The sequence below is a fragment of the Haemorhous mexicanus genome, chromosome 5 (genome assembly GCF_027477595.1).
Source record: "Haemorhous mexicanus isolate bHaeMex1 chromosome 5, bHaeMex1.pri, whole genome shotgun sequence".
NCBI lineage: Eukaryota > Metazoa > Chordata > Aves > Passeriformes > Fringillidae > Haemorhous > Haemorhous mexicanus.
The window spans coordinates 76,249,048-76,264,254 of NC_082345.1; the positions used below are offsets into that span (position 1 = coordinate 76,249,048).

At 41.9% G+C, this 15,207-nt stretch overlaps 2 long non-coding RNA genes across 2 annotated transcripts; both read left to right on the forward strand.

The window, feature by feature from the left end:
• The first annotated feature begins 1,007 nt into the window (after positions 1 to 1,007).
• Positions 1,008 to 1,507, forward strand: LOC132328142 (uncharacterized). Its single transcript, XR_009486701.1, has 2 exons — positions 1,008 to 1,225; positions 1,394 to 1,507. It is a non-coding gene; the product is annotated as an uncharacterized LOC132328142 (long non-coding RNA).
• Positions 1,508 to 14,469: 12,962 nt separating this feature from the next.
• Positions 14,470 to 14,969, forward strand: LOC132328143 (uncharacterized). Its single transcript, XR_009486702.1, has 2 exons — positions 14,470 to 14,687; positions 14,856 to 14,969. It is a non-coding gene; the product is annotated as an uncharacterized LOC132328143 (long non-coding RNA).
• Positions 14,970 to 15,207: the final 238 nt, after the last annotated feature.

Here is a 15,207-nt window from a genome sequence, read left to right on the forward strand (position 1 = left end):
CCAGGGCCTGGGCAGAGAGAGGTGGAGCTCGGAGTCCCCCCAGTCCTCCCGCGGGTGCTGGCGTCTGCAGCGCCATCGGGACGGGATCCACGGCGCAGCTCCCTCCTCCAGAGGCCGAAAGCTCAGCCTCCAGTTTCGTGCAGGGTGATCACCTTTCCGAGGCAATACAAGCACTTCCCAAGAGCAGCTGGTGAAGATGGCGCAGAAGCAAGGACAAGGGTGCAGTGAAAAGTTTGGTGCATCGATCCAGCTTCCGGACATGGTAGGGAAGACACACCGTTTGCTAAAACACCAAACACGGTACTTTTCATTCTTTGTGTTTTTCTGTGCCCCCGTTGTGATCACCCCTGGAAGTATTATTTTCGAAAAACATATCTAGGAGAGAAATCGTAACCTGCTTTGCGTCCTTCTGCCTGGAAGGGTTGTGACACAGGGAAGTGAGGAAGGGGCTGGCCGGGGTCAGCCTCTGCTGAGCCTCAGCTCTGGCTGCTGCTCCTGCTTCCCGGGTACAGCCAAAAGCTGTCATGATCAAAAGAGCAGGCAGCCCTTCTGTCCTGAGTCACAGGGGCCATTTCTTCCTGAGTGACTCAAGATGGGAAATCATTCTTGGAGCGTCAAAAGAAAAAAAAAAAAAAACTCATGCAATCATTTGTAAGTGTGTATATATACACATAGATTTCCTTCAATGAAGAAGAAAATCTTAGAAATATCATGTCACGTCTGGCTTCCTAGAGAACATCCTTATCTCTGGGCTTCTGAAATCAAATGTCTGTGCATTTATAGACCATTTCCCCTCTTTTTATGTGCCTCCCACAGTGATCTTCTACCCTGCCCCACGGCAAGAAGAGTTTGGTGATTTTGCTGCTCTGCTCTCTCAAGGGTGTTGCAGGCTGCGTAGCAGGGAGTGAAGCCCTTGTCGCTGCTCATCAGACACTTTCCTACAGAATTCTCCCTGCAGTGATAAAATGAGACTTGTGTTAGTGAGCTGCCAAGTAGAGCAGGTAACATTGGACAAGAATTGTTTCTGAGCTGCTGTTCACTAGCACGTGTTTCCCCTTTCCAGCGCGGTGCCGCCGCCCAAGAAAGGATTTTTGTGGGTCAGCCAGATGTGCTCCTGCCTCCCACTGAGGCTCTGAGATGGAGCCGAGTTTGCATTCCAGTTTATTGCAACAGAGGGTCACGGGAAATTTCCTCAGCTGTCTCAGGCACAGAGCCATGGAAGCAAGTAAGCCTGAGCTCCTGCGTGCTTGCTGTGAGCCTTGGGACGAGTGTGCATCATTGCAGGCTTGGAATTTATTGAAATGTGCTAAGGAAACCGGCTCTGGGGGGGGAGGGAGGGAGGGAAATCCTCTCTTCACATGTGCCAATCCTTCTCTGAAACTCACCCCGGCAGGACAGCACGAAGACTGAACGTGTAAGAAGATGTGGGGTGCAATGGAGAACCTGGCAGGAGCATCCGACGCACACGTGCACGAGTTTTGCTTTTTGCTTGGATTGAAACTCAAAAGTTGTAAGGAATTTGGGAATGAGATGGGACGTTTCAGAAGAAGAGGAAGGAGGAGAAGAAGTTGTTGTTACAGTGTTACAGTCCTGGCAAAATCCTTTGTTCTAGCTAATAAAAGAAGTTAGTTAAAAAAAAAAAAATTAAAAAAAAAAAAAAGGTGGTTTTTTTCCTTGAATATTATATTCGTTGGTGGTGTATGGTGTGTTGCTTTATTTCTTGGTATTATTAACTCTCTGTCATTGTTTTCTTTTTGAGTGAGGCTAACTTTATGGATGGGTTGGTTTGTATTTGAGTAGGATTAATTTCAGTAGGTTTCTTTAATAGACTTGGGATATTGTTGGGATTTTGGTTTTGTTTATTGGATGTATAAACAGAGAGATTTGGTAGGGCTAGCTCGGCTGCTGGAGTTTTGGGTGTTAATTTATTAGATGGCTTTTGTTAAAAGCCGTTTTTAAATTGTTGAAAGTTTTCTTAAAAAGGTCGTGGTTTAAAGGTGGTTTTTAGTAATTGATTGTATTGTTTTATGCTGTTTGTAGCTGGTGTACGAGAAGGGATATGGTGTACTTCTTGAGTGTTACGGTTTTAGCTTTCCCAAGTTCCGATTTATTTCTGGTGTGATGGGTTTTGTTTAGTTTTATCTTTGGGGACAGGGGCATTTTTATGGTGGGTTTTTATAGGCAACATTTTTTAAAATTTGGGTAGTGGTATTTTTAGTATTTTAATAGTTTAGATTTTTTATTTGTATGCTTTTAATTAGTTTTTTTTAATTTTTAAGATAGTTTTTATAGATTATTTGTTCTTATTTGTGAGTTAGCATAAAGGTGGAGCTTTGGGGGCTTTTTGTAGTAATGTTTAGGGTCAGTTGCACAGTTTTGAGTTCAGTGAGTCGGTTTGGTTTATTTTTTCATGGGTTTTTGTTTTTATTAGCAGTTATTTCATTTTCAATGTGTGTTTGAGTTTTTTGGGTTTCTGAGCTACTGGTTTGGGAGGAAGTTTAGGATTGGAATGGATGGGGGGGTTTGGGCTAGTTATAGAGGGATTTTAAAATTTATTTCCAGTTGGGTTTCTGTGAGTTTTTAAAGGGGTGAAATGTAGTGGGGCCTTTGTTCTTTGTTAGTAGCAGAAATAGGTTTTGTTTGGATGTGCTGCGATGGGACGAGCGTGCCCTGCGCGCCGGCGCTGACCGAGGCGCGTCGGGATTTCTGTGGTTCTGACGGGTCAGGTGAGTGAGTTGATATGGTTTACTAGACAGGTCAAAAGAGAAATAAAAATAAATTTGAAAGGAAATCTAAAACTATAACTGTAAACATAAACATGGAAAACAGATAAATATATAAAACGATCATATAATGTATGTTATTGTGACATACTATCATATATGGAAAATAGAGTCTAATATATATACACAAATGTATATGAGTAGAGATTGTAAATATAAAAATATTCACTATAGTTTAAAAGAAATTGGGGATTTTTTTTTGTTTTTATTAGGTTATAGGCTGGGTTCTTTTATAAATAGTAGAAATATAAATAATATAAAACTATAAATCCAACTATACAAATCTATAATATATCTACTGATACCTATAAATATTTAATACAAAATAAATATAAGTAATATAAATATATAGTATAAAGACAGATCTGTTCTTCAAGGCATTCTCTATACTAGATAATCTATAAATATAGTAAAAAATAGAAATGTACATGTGAATATAATGATGAAAAATGAAATTATTTTTAAACTTTTAAATACGGTTTAACTGAAGGGATGTCTTTGGTTTTTATTTGGTTAGAGACAGGGGCTTTATTTTAAACAAGGCAAGTATTATAGAAATGTAAATCGAAATATAGAAATATATTATAAATATATAAAGATATGTAACTATAATTAAACTCTAAATGTAAACCTAAATATAAATATGTGTAAGTAATGTGAAGAGATGTAATCTAGAATATCAATAACATTATAGGGCAATTGAAATTATAAATATAAATGGGAAAATCAATACAAAAAATATTACTATAAAAAATATAATTTAAAAGAAAGGTCTTTTTTTATTTGGTGTGAGGCAGGGTTTTTGTTTTAAATAATATGAATATAGATATTATTGTTTGATATTTCTAAATATAGAAATATAGAAAGAAGATATGAAAATACAGATATAGAAATATAAGCTAGAAATATATATAGATAATAGGAAGAGGTGTAATATAGAACACAAATGACACCATACATTAAGATATATATATGTATATGAGTATAAATATGAAAAATAAAATAAAAAATAATGAAATACATTTTAATGGAAAGGGGTTCTTTTTGGCTTTTGTTTGGGTAAAGGCAGGGGTTTAATTAGAAATCATGTAAGTGTTACAGAAGTAAAAATCTTAACCCGAAATATCTAATCAGTATATAAAAACATGTATAAAACCATAGAAATAAACCTAAGTAATGGGAACAGATGAAATCTAGAAATTCAATTTCTATCTAAATAGAAATTTGTAAGTATAAATTGTTAAATTACATGATACACCAATATATACATGATAGATATAAATGTGAATATAAATATGAAAAAATATAAAAAGTAAAATAGATACTGTTTTAAAGGAATGTTCGGGTTTGGGCTGGTTTTTGGGGTTTTTTTTGTTTTGTGTTGTTCTTTTTGTTTCTTATTGGGTGAGAGGCAGGGTTTAATTTCTTCCGGCTTATTTTTTGGCATTTCTTTCAGAGGAGTTTTCGGCGGGGGCCGCCCCTGTTCTCTCTCGCCGCCTTCCCTGCCCGCAGCCCCAAGGCGCGCGGCTGCCCCCGGCTGGGGCGCGCGGCGGTGCTGCCGCCTTGTGGGCAGAGCGCGGTACTGCAGCCCGGCACGGGCGGGCATCCCCGCTGCCGCCATGTTGGGAGTGGCGTGTCGCGAATGTCGCGGACTTTCTCTGACCTTCTCAAGATGGCGGTGCAAAAGGGCGGGAAAAAGAAGGCCCCGCGGTCCGTCTAACCGGACTGCCTGCACAGCACCCTGACGCCTGCGCGGCCACGGCGGGATTTTTTGTGGCGTATCAAGTGCCTCGGACGCGGGCTGTGAGCTCAGGTGAGTCGCGGACGGTTGTAATTTGGCGTGTTTCTGACAGGCATCTGCGTAAACGCCTCACGGTGGGGGGGGGGGGGGGGTCCTCGTTTGGCCGCCATGTTGGGAGTGGAGTGTCGCGGATGTCGCGGACTCGCTTGACCTTCTCAAGGTGGCGGCATAAAGGGCGGGAAAATCGAAGAGCGCCCCTCCCGGTAAGTCTGCCGCCTTGTGGACAGAGAGCGGTACTGCAGCCCCCCCGAGCCAGCGCCCTGCCCATCCCCGGCGTTGGAAGCGACCGCAAAAAGGGCGGTAGAGGGATAGAGATCTGTACAAAGAGATAGAAATAGGGATCGTAAACAGAAAAATATTTAAATGTCGTTGAAAATAAATTGGGGCTTTTTTGGTTTTTATTAGGTTATAGGCTGGAGTTTTTGAAAAATAATATAAATATAAATAATATAAAAATATAAATCCGACTATACAAATATATACTATATATACCGATACCTGTAAATATCTAATATAAATAAACTAAACTTATAGAAATACCTATTATAAAAATAATATATCTGATAGATCAAAAGGTTTTCTCTAGACTATATATCACATCTATAAATATAACGAATAAAAATTATAAATGGACATGTAAATATAATTATGCAGAACAAAATTATTTTTAAATCTTTAAATAGGTTGTAAATAAAGGGGTGTTTCTGGTTTTCATTTGGTTAGAGGCAAGGGTTTTATTTTAAATAATGTAAATATTTTAGAAATATTTTCTATATCTAAATAGAGAAAGATAAAATAAATGTATCAAGATATACACCTATAACTAAACGATAAATTTAAATTTAAATATGAATATATGTAAGTAATATGAAGAGGTGTCATTTAGAATATAAATAATATTAGGCGGCAAAATAATTAATTCGTATGAATGTGTATATAAATATGAAAATTGTAAATATAAAGATATGTAAATATAGGTTAAAAGAAAGGGTTCTTTTCGTTTTTATTTGGTTAGAGGCAGGGCTTTTATTTTAAATAATATGAATATAGATATTATTGTTTTCTATTTCTAAATCTAGAACTATATAATCAGGATATAAATGTAGATATAAAGTATAAATCAATAGAAATAATAGGAAGAGAAGTAATAGAGAGCACAAATAATTAATATATACATGAATATACATTGGAAATGTAAATGTGAGTCTAAATATAAAAACCATAAGTAAAAAAAAAATTAAATACAGTTAAAAAAAAGTGGTTCTTCTCGGCTTTTATTTGGTTCGAGGCAGGTTTATTTTTTTAAATAATAGAAGTGTTACAGAAGTAAAAAACTTAACCAGACATATATAATCAAGATAAAAACATATGTATAAAAATATATAAATAAATATAAACAATAGGAATGTATGTAATATAGAATATAAATTTATAGACCGATAGAAAACGATAAACATAAATGTACAAATAAACGTTGTACATCAATATACATTTTAAATAGAAATGAATATAAATCTAAAAAAAAAAATTCAAATATTTTTTACAACAAAGGGTTGGTGGTTTGGTTTTTTTTTTTTTTCGTTTTTATTGGGTTAGAGGCAGGGGTTTTGTTTTAAATAATATGAATATAGATATTATTTTTGTCTATTTCTAAATATAGAAATATATAATCAGGATATAAATATATAGATAGAGAAATATAAAATAGAAATAAATATAATAGGAAGAGATGTAATATAGAACACAAATGACACTATACATGAATACACATTTAAACTGTAAATGGGAGTATAAATATGAAAAATGTAATTTTAAAAAAATTAAATAAAGTTTAAAAGAAAGGGGTTCTTTTTGGCTTTTATTTGGGTAGAGGCAGGGGTTTTATTTGAAATCATATGATTGTTACAGAATTATAAAATCTTAACCAGAAATATATAATCAATATGTAAAATATATTAATAAATCTAAGTAATAGGAATCGATTAAATATAGAATATAAATGTATATATCAATAGAAAATTATAAATATAGAAATCAACATTATGCATCAATATACATTCTAAATCGAAATTTGGGTATAAACATGAAAAATTTGAAAATAAAATATATTTAAATATTGTTTAAAAGAAAGGCTTGGGTTGTTCTTTGTTGACTTTTTTTTGCTTTTTAGCCGCCTGGTGGGCAGAGCGCGGTACTGCAGCCCCCCGAGGTTAGCCGGCAATAGCCGAGTGGAGCCGAAGAACCGAAAATAGCCGAGTGTAGACGGAAAGAGCCGAGTGGAGCCGAAGAACCGAAAATAGCCGAGTGTGGACGGAAATAGCCGAGTGCAGCCGAAGAACCGAAAATAGCCGGGGGTGGACGAAAATTGCCGAGTGCAGCCGAAGAACCGAATAGGACCGAGTTTAGACGAACCGTGCCGAGTTCAGCACAAGAACTTCTCCCCTCCTTTTTCGAGGTGCATTGGGTGTCCCAAGGAGGGCTGGGTTCCTCAGCAGGGGTCTTAGGAGTTGGCGCTGATTCTGCTTTTTCTGAAGGTGTATCAAAGCGTGCTACCTGAATGACAGTTCTCTCCCCTGGAAAGCTTTCTCTCAATGCCATCAGCGCACGAACGCGTTTTAGTTGTGGAACCAGACGGAATGAGAAAAGCCAACACCCGTAGCAGATTTCTGTTTGCTCTGGGTCTGTGAGAAGCGGGCTCTGCGCTGGTCACCGAGAGGCGCTGTTGGAGAGTGGCACCAGCGCCAGGTGTGAGTGTGACGATGATGAGGGCTCGGAGCAGCCCCAGGTGTGAGTGTGAGGATGAGGAGGGGCCGGCTCCTGCCGGGGTCTGTTTTAGGGGGAGGGTTTGCCTCAGCTCCCTTTTGCATGGTGCTGCTGCTGAGTAGCGGCGTTCCCGGGGCTGTCTCGTGGAAGGACGGTGAGAGCTTCTCCCGGGGTCTGGGGGAGCACCAGGATGCGCGCTTGGATACGCGGAGCGTTGCTTAAAGGAGGTGCCGAGAGACAGAGCTTTGTGCCGGGAAGCGGCAGCCGAGCAGGTGAGCCCGTGTGGACTCGGAGCGGGGACTTTTGTCCTTTCCCTTCTCAATTTCATCTTGCCAGTCCCTCCCCGGTTCCCCAGGAACAAAAATGGAGCTTATGAGGACAAAAGAAATTAAGGAGAGGGAAGCAGCTACTCTTCTGTTATTGTCTGTGTTTGAACCGGGGGGGGATCCCCCTTCACTTGCGGTTTTAAGGGTGTTGATTGAAGGAAAACCTGCCTTTTCCAGGCTGTTAGGGGTATCACAGGGGCGACAGGGAATCCCTGCGTTCTGTTTTAAGGGCAATTGGAAAAATATCGTGGTCGTATTGTGAGTTTGATTTGAAGGCAGCCACCCCATTTTCATCATCCTAAGGTTTAAATTGAGGGGGCAGCCCTGTTGTCCCTCCTTCTCGAGTGTTCGAATTGGGGTCAAAATCCCTCTTTGCCATCAGTTGAAGGCTTTCATTTGAGGAGAACCCCTTATTTTCTGTTATGACAGGGGATGAAACTGAAGGGGAGAACACACGTTTATTCGCCCTTGTTGAAGCGAGGTGAGCCCCGCCCGCGGCGTCCGTTTCGGGGTACAATTGCGGGCACCTCCAGCTCTCGCAGCGTTCGCAGGTTGCAGTTGCTGGATGCTAAGGGATAGGGTGTTTTTCCTGAATGCTGTGGATCTCGGTTCAGGTGGTGACGATAAAGGTTTGTTTTGAATGGAGTTTTGTTGTCGGATTTTTTTTTTTTTTTTTTTTTTTTTTTTTTTTTTTTTTTTTTTTGCCGGGGTGTGCGATGTTTTCTAAAGGTGTGCGATGGTTTTTATGGGTCGTAGCGTGAAGTAGAGGTTAGGCGTTTAATTCTGTTGTGGTGGCTTTTAGTAGCGTGAGTGTGTAGCGTTTGTTCTGGTGGGCTTGAGGTAGCGTCAGGTAGTTAATAGCAGCGGGGTTTTAAAGATATTGATAATTGCGTTTGTGTTTATCGTCTTACAGGGCTTTCATTTATTTGGTTTGTTCGATTGTAGCGTACGTTTTATTGTGACGGATCATTTGGGAGATATTGTTTATGGTTCCGTTTCTTTTTAGGCTTTGTGTTCATTTCTAGGCGGCGTTTTATTTTGATAGATTGAGGCACTATGGGTTGATTCAGTTAGGATTTTTTTGTTGTTGTTGTAAATTTAAGTTTATTTAAATTTAAGTTTTCGGTTGGGTTTTTGGTTGGGTTTTTTTGGTGGTGCTTTTTTTTTTTTTTTTTTTTTTTTTTGGCCTTTGATATATTTGGGTGTTGTTTATCAGGGGTTTTTTTTTGGAACATGGGTATTTATAGGGTGGGTCTTTTTAAGTAGTTTTTTTTATTTGGGTAGTTATTTTCTTATTTTGTAGTGGTTGAGATTTTTTTCTATTTCGTTAATTAGTTCGGTTTTTAAAGTTATTTTTACAGAGTATTGGTTATTCTTTGACTTAGTGTAGAGGTAGAATTTTTTTTCTTTTTTTTTTTTTTTTTTAAGTAAAGTTCAGGGTCATTGGCACTGTTTGGAGTTTAGTAAGGTGGTTTGAATTTTTCCTCGTAGTTTTTGTGATTTGCTGTGTGCGTTTCTATTGGGTTTTCTTTTATATTCGTTGCATTTTTCTGATGTGATGAGAATTGTTACGGCAAAGAGCGTTGTGTGGCTTTTTGCTGGCCGTCGGTTGGCTGGTGGAGGTATCTGGATGCTTTTGGAGGATATTGGTGGGAATTTGATGCTGTTTGTTTTGTCCTATTATTTAGGAATTGGATTTTAACTGTAAAATTATAACTATAACGATAATGAAACAAAACAAATAGATGTATAAAAATGGGAATAAAACCCCTTAAAATTTAAATATAGACCGAATATATAAAAGTGAAACATGTAACATGAATCATTATATATTACAATAAGCTATTATAATTTTTAATACAGAGTATTATATATGTTTATAGATATCTAAAGATCTAGATTATAAATAGAAACAAAGCCCCAATCAAAATATAAATATAGAAATGGATGACAAATATATGCAGACATATATAACAATATAAGATAATTATAAATACAGAATAATAAAAACCGATACAATACATAATACAAGTAATACTGTATATATCTTATGATAATAGATTATAGGAAATATGTATTGGATATATATAAGTAGAGTACATCAATATGTTATCGTATACTATATAAGAAATTATAAATATAAATATGAAAATTATAAATATAAAAATATTTTTAAATAGTAAAGCGGGGTTTTTTTTGTCAATAGGCAGAGTTTTGATTGTAAAAATTTGAGATACAAATAATATAAAGGGGGAAATCTTAGGATAGAAATATATCATAAATACATACAGATATATATAAAATTTAAAAATATAAGAAAAAATCAGTTGTAGCAGTAGATATGATACATAATAGAAATAATAATTTAAATACTTTTTTAGAATATTATATGTCTTATATGTAATCACTATTATAATGCATCAAAAGAAACGAAAGAATCATATGTGAATATAATTATAGGAAGTAGAAATAAAAATATTTCAATGGCGTTTAAAATAAGGGGGGGTTGTATTTATTTTGTTAGAGACAGGGTTTTTATTTTGAATAATAGAAGTATTATATAAATAGAAATCTAAAGAAAGAAATATACAATCGATATAGACAGATATGTATCAAAACGCAAAACATAAATAAATACAAACCATAGGAGTAGATGTAATATATTATACAAATTACCTAACGCATCAATGTCCGGTATAAAGATGCATGTGAATGTGAACATGAAACATTTAAATCTAAAATAGATTTAAATAGGGTTTTAAAGAAAGGGCGCTTGTTTCGTTCCTGTTGGGTAAGAGGCAGGTTTTCGGCGTTTATTTCAGAGGATTTTCTGGGGGATGGCAACCGGTTTTTTGCCCGCCTTCCCCGCCCGCAGCCGAGCGCGGTCCCGCCCCCCGGACGGGCAGCGGCCGGGACGCGTCCGTGCCGAGGCCCGCGCGCCATCGCGCCCTGGGGGGCGGCTCGGCCGGGACGCGCTTGACCTTCCCAAGATGGCGGCCAAAAGGGCGGGAAAAAGGAGCACCGCGGTCTGTATACCAGACTGCCTGCCCGCCGGCCCGGCGGGATTTTCCGTGAGGTATGCAGCGCCGGGCACACGGGCCCTGGGTCAGTGGCGCCGCTGGCGGGCGGGTGGCGGGCGGGCGCCGACAGGCAATGGCACGGAGGGCCTCTCTCTGCCGGGGACCCGCAGCCGCCGCCGTCCCGGGACTCGGGAGAGGCTCGGCCGGGAGCCGGGTGACCTTCCCAAGATGGCGGCACGAAGGGGGGGCGCAGTCGAGGCTCGCGGTCCGTTCGCTGCGCTGCCCGCACGGCGCCCCCGTGGCGGCGCCGGCCCGTCGGGGCTTTCCGCGGTGGTTCCGGTGCGGGGCTGGCGGGCTGTGGGCTCGGCAGCGCCGCGGGCGGGCGGGCGGGTTTTGGGGGGCCGCTGACGGGCACTGGCGTGGTGGCCTCTCTTCGCCGAGGTACTCAGGGTGCATCCTCTGCTGCTGCTGGAGGGGGCTTTTGTACTGGGGAAGCTTATTTTATTTTTCCGAATGAAAATAAGCTGCCCGGTATGCCCGTGTACGCGTCAGTAAAACGCGTGCTTTGGTAGGGAATTTAGTGCTTAAAAGTAGGGGGTTTATTTGATTTAAGCGTGGATGAGTCTCCAATGACTCGATAGTCGCAACAATGTCAATATTACAGCCTGGCAGGTGACCGCGTTGGAGAGAGGAGGGCGGCTGCCAGCAGGCAGCCCCCCGGGGAAAACAGGGGAGTTTCAGTGGTTTCTGGAGCCTGAGGAACAGGGAGATGCCCTGAGCTGAGCAGGAGTTAAGCGCAGTCATGCGGAGGCCTGGCTGTTACGATCGAAGGTCGCTTGGTGAATATCGATAGTTTCTGTAGGTATTTTTATATCTATAGAAAGATAAAAAGTAAAAGTAGACTATAGAGCATTGTGCAGGAGAAGAAGAACCCTTTATGTAAGATGTGACCTGAGGGGCATCATGCCAGGCTGTCCCTTCCAGACTGGGAAGGATTCAGTGTTTTGTATGGCACGATGGAGAGTTTTGAAAAGTGAGATTTCCTCTTCGGTGCAGGTCCGATGGGTGAGGCCTGGCAGCTTGTGCACTGCCACTGTGCTACCCTGCGTGCCTCTCCTTCCCTCCCTGCTCCGCAGGCACAGCACGGGATCAGCAGGGAGAGGCGGCTCTGTCGTGGAGGATCCAGGAGCTCGGCGTGCGTGTCTGAGCCTGCAGCTGCGAGCCGCGGCAGGACCCAAGGTCTGCACACGCCTGTGTACAGGTACTCTCAGAAATGTTGACTGTCCTGACTGAGCCCTCAGGAGCTGGCAGTGCCAGCCTGGAGAGCAAGAGTAACTTCCAGCCTTTTCTTTTGTCTCCGTGTCCAATGTTCAGTCTAATTCCTGCTGGGCCTTTGCCCATCATGGTGTGAAATGCTTCAGGGAATAAAGGGGGGGAAAAAAGCGGGGGGAAAAGAAAAAAAGATCAAACAGGGGTCTAAACCTCAGGAGGAAGAAGACATCTGTCAGGACACACTCTTAAGAGCAATGGGATAAAGAATACTTGTTTACTAAATCTTTCGTATCTGTAGCTAGTTCAAAGACAGTCAAAGCCAGTCCTTCCCGTGAGAAGGGCAAAAGAAGAACAGAGAAGCCCTCAGCCTAAGCCATTGGAAGCAGCAGCAGCAGCTTTGTGTACTCTGGTGTGGCAGGCATTCCTGGGTTGGCTTTTTTTCTTTTGCATCTAGCACCGGTAGAGGAAAGTTCTTTGCAAGGTGATCGTTCCAGCCTTGAATTGAAATGTGAGGAAAGAGGAGCTTCCTCAGTTGGATTTGGGTTTATTCACGGCACTTGTAAACAGAGTTAAGGTGAAGATAACGCGGGCAGGGAGTGTGCCGTGGGTTACCACAAGCGATAAAGGATTTTGGGACGGTGACAAGGCAGTTTCCCCTTCAACGTATTGTTTTTTTTTTTCTAGAAGAATGATGCGAGAACAGAAAAGTTGCAATGGCATTGCAGTTCCCTGCACAGAAAATAGCCAGGGAGGTGAAGCCCGGCCCAGTGGTGCCGTTCGACTGCGCCCCGACTGGGAGCATCAGGTGAGTGACGAGGACTGAGCCGCTCCCCCCCTTTAGCAAGCACACCGGCAGTGTCAAGCCGGATCACCCTTTTCCAGACCGCTGGCATGTGCTTGGGGACAATAACCTGTACTTTTCACAGCCAGGTCTTCTGAGCCACAGCACCTCCTGCTCTGCGGTGGCCACTGCTCACTGATCCCAGTGAAAACAAACTTGTGTACAGGCACTCTGCAAAATTCCCACCTTAGATGCCACTGAAGCGCAGCTTTGGCTTTCGGGCATCTCCCCCGCAGGCCGCCCCGTGTGTCGTTTCCGCAGAGGATTCCTTGTTAGCTAATTACTTCGTTTTGTTTTTAATTTCCAAAGAATATCAGTTGACTTTTACAGCTTCTTCAGTGCTCCCCAAGCTTCATGCCACACCTAAATGCTCATCTTCGCTGCCTGAAGGTCCTTTCTGACCTGAACGATTCTATGACTTTGGTCCGTACTTCAGCTTAAGGGAAAAGCTGCACGTTGATTGGGTTTTGGAGAAAAAGATTTGAACGTCCAGCTGTGAATTGATCTTGTGTTTTGTCTTCCAGGTTCATTCCCATTGTGATCTGCAAATGGCAAATCAGGGTTGCTCTTTGTTAAAACCAAAAGCGCTCTCAGAATGTTGATGGAGGTGATGATTGCAGGGGCGATGCTTCTGAAGAATAGCTCCCCCATCTTCCCCAGGGCCTGGGCAGAGAGAGGTGGAGCTCGGAGTCCCCCCAGTCCTCCCGCGGGTGCTGGCGTCTGCAGCGCCATCGGGACGGGATCCACGGCGCAGCTCCCTCCTCCAGAGGCCGAAAGCTCAGCCTCCAGTTTCGTGCAGGGTGATCACCTTTCCAGGGCAATACAAGCACTTCCCAAGAGCAGCTGGTGAAGATGGCGCAGAAGCAAGGACAAGGGTGCAGTGAAAAGTTTGGTGCATCGATCCAGCTTCCGGACATGGTAGGGAAGACACACCGTTTGCTAAAACACCAAACACGGTACTTTTCATTCTTTGTGTTTTTCTGTGCCCCCGTTGTGATCACCCCTGGAAGTATTATTTTCGAAAAACATATCTAGGAGAGAAATCGTAACCTGCTTTGCGTCCTTCTGCCTGGAAGGGTTGTGACACAGGGAAGTGAGGAAGGGGCTGGCCGGGGTCAGCCTCTGCTGAGCCTCAGCTCTGGCTGCTGCTCCTGCTTCCCGGGTACAGCCAAAAGCTGTCATGATCAAAAGAGCAGGCAGCCCTTCTGTCCTGAGTCACAGGGGCCATTTCTTCCTGAGTGACTCAAGATGGGAAATCATTCTTGGAGCGTCAAAAGAAAAAAAAAAAAAAACTCATGCAATCATTTGTAAGTGTGTATATATACACATAGATTTCCTTCAATGAAGAAGAAAATCTTAGAAATATCATGTCACGTCTGGCTTCCTAGAGAACATCCTTATCTCTGGGCTTCTGAAATCAAATGTCTGTGCATTTATAGACCATTTCCCCTCTTTTTATGTGCCTCCCACAGTGATCTTCTACCCTGCCCCACGGCAAGAAGAGTTTGGTGATTTTGCTGCTCTGCTCTCTCAAGGGTGTTGCAGGCTGCGTAGCAGGGAGTGAAGCCCTTGTCGCTGCTCATCAGACACTTTCCTACAGAATTCTCCCTGCAGTGATAAAATGAGACTTGTGTTAGTGAGCTGCCAAGTAGAGCAGGTAACATTGGACAAGAATTGTTTCTGAGCTGCTGTTCACTAGCACGTGTTTCCCCTTTCCAGCGCGGTGCCGCCGCCCAAGAAAGGATTTTTGTGGGTCAGCCAGATGTGCTCCTGCCTCCCACTGAGGCTCTGAGATGGAGCCGAGTTTGCATTCCAGTTTATTGCAACAGAGGGTCACGGGAAATTTCCTCAGCTGTCTCAGGCACAGAGCCATGGAAGCAAGTAAGCCTGAGCTCCTGCGTGCTTGCTGTGAGCCTTGGGACGAGTGTGCATCATTGCAGGCTTGGAATTTATTGAAATGTGCTAAGGAAACCGGCTCTGGGGGGGGAGGGAGGGAGGGAAATCCTCTCTTCACATGTGCCAATCCTTCTCTGAAACTCACCCCGGCAGGACAGCACGAAGACTGAACGTGTAAGAAGATGTGGGGTGCAATGGAGAACCTGGCAGGAGCATCCGACGCACACGTGCACGAGTTTTGCTTTTTGCTTGGATTGAAACTCAAAAGTTGTAAGGAATTTGGGAATGAGATGGGACGTTTCAGAAGAAGAGGAAGGAGGAGAAGAAGTTGTTGTTACAGTGTTACAGTCCTGGCAAAATCCTTTGTTCTAGCTAATAAAAGAAGTTAGTTAAAAAAAAAAAAATTAAAAAAAAAAAAAAGGTGGTTTTTTTCCTTGAATATTATATTCGTTGGTGGTGTATGGTGTGTTGCTTTATTTCTTGGTATTATTAACTCTCTGTCATT